The sequence below is a fragment of the Vigna radiata genome, unplaced genomic scaffold (genome assembly GCF_000741045.1).
Source record: "Vigna radiata var. radiata cultivar VC1973A unplaced genomic scaffold, Vradiata_ver6 scaffold_198, whole genome shotgun sequence".
Taxonomy (NCBI): Eukaryota; Viridiplantae; Streptophyta; class Magnoliopsida; order Fabales; family Fabaceae; genus Vigna; species Vigna radiata.
In genome coordinates this window covers 153,049-154,750 of record NW_014542192.1, presented here as the reverse complement: position 1 = coordinate 154,750, position 1,702 = coordinate 153,049, and the positions used below count along the sequence as shown (strand labels likewise).

Genomic DNA, 1,702 nt, shown 5'->3' with positions numbered 1-1,702 from the left:
AATCAGAATACATTTAACATGATTTAGTTACCATGTAATCTCAAATAATATCATCTGTTCTTTCTGAACATATTAAATGAAACGAAAGTACATGAAAAATTTTACTAAAACAATACATAAAAGTCATAGACATCCGACCAATTGAGGAAGGAGCAACCTGAACATATTTTCTGAAAAGAAAATTAATTAACATTAACATAAGAAACAAAAATAAATATAGATAATCACAACAATGAATAAACTATTATTCACTTGATGTCAAGGTGATGTATTTACATATTTTCAACGTTTGTACGTTATATAACTCCTCCAGAGTGCTGTTTTACAGAAAACATCGTAAAAAACAATTTAAGTTATATAAAAAAATAAATTGTTGATTTTCTTAAAATCAACGTCATCTTTCACATCAAAATTTTCAACACATAGAATAGTTTCTACATACTAACCTGATGACATTGTAATGTTTTTGCTGTGAAAGATGAAATCGTTAATTTGATTAGCATCAGCATCCCTTGATTTTTTTGGCATTGAGATAACATCCTTGCATATATTGCTATGATCTCTTCTTTCCTAATTGAAAAACAAAAAAAGACATGATTTAAAAGATGGAAAAATAGAAAATATTATCTGTGAATTAAGTTATCTCTGTTCTCTTGTTGTATAAAATCTAATAGTTTAAGTATTAAAAAAATAAACATAATGCTGACTGCTAAATATATAAAAAAAGAAAGTCTTAAGTGACTGTAATATCTAAATATATATTCAGAATATACAAGTCCATGAACCATTAACTAGATTTTTCAAACAAATACAGAATAAGGTTTAATGAGTTTATATATACTATACCATTCTTTTTACTTATCTTGAAATGAACAAAAACAATTAGTTATTAAGAAAAAAAAGAATTAAAATTGAAACAAATTGATAATATTAGAAAAAAAAATCTTTATCCTGAAATATGAAAACATATATTGGGTGAAAACTTACAGCTTTAGAAAGCATCTTTCTACAACAAAATAAGAAGAATATGAAAGAAAGAAGAGAAGAAAGGAGGAAAGGCAGACTAAAGGAGGCGCATGAGTGACCTTTTATCGTTTTAGGTTAACCTTATATATATAGGAGAATCACCGTGTGGTTTTAAAAATTCCGTCATTATTTAATTACTTTTATTATATAATACCATTAATTCAATTTCTTGAAATTTCAAAATTTACATATAAATTGATAGTTTTTTTAAATAAACATAAATGTAAACAAATTTATAAAATTAGTATAAATAAATAAAATAAAAGAATTGTCAATTTAATCAAATAAATGTTTCATACATAATTGAATATTCATTATAATGATGATAGAAAAAAATAGCATTAACTAAATTAAAATGATATGATAACTTGAAGAGCTTATTTATTAAATGTTCATAAATTAACTAAATATCTAAACTTTTATAAAAATATTTTTTAATCTTTGTAATAATTATTTGTAAAATAAATAACTGGCTTTAAAAACTATTTAATAAATGAATTTATTACAATTTATTTTTGCAAATTATTTTAACTAATTTAATTAATTATTATGACTGCACAATGTTGCATGCTCTAAATCACATATAAATCTCATCAGCATTTATATTCAGAAAAAAGTTATTAAAAATAAACATAATAGTCTTAATGTCAAATAAAAAAAATATATAAAAATAGTT

At 22.3% G+C, this 1,702-nt stretch overlaps 1 long non-coding RNA gene across 1 annotated transcript; it reads right to left on the bottom strand.

Annotated features, from left to right (window-relative positions):
• On the bottom strand, positions 1 to 1,169 carry LOC111240789. The gene is made up of 4 exons (XR_002666356.1): positions 988 to 1,169; positions 447 to 570; positions 277 to 317; positions 1 to 170 (listed from the first exon to the last, which is right to left on the bottom strand). It is a non-coding gene; the product is annotated as an uncharacterized LOC111240789 (long non-coding RNA).
• Positions 1,170 to 1,702: the final 533 nt, after the last annotated feature.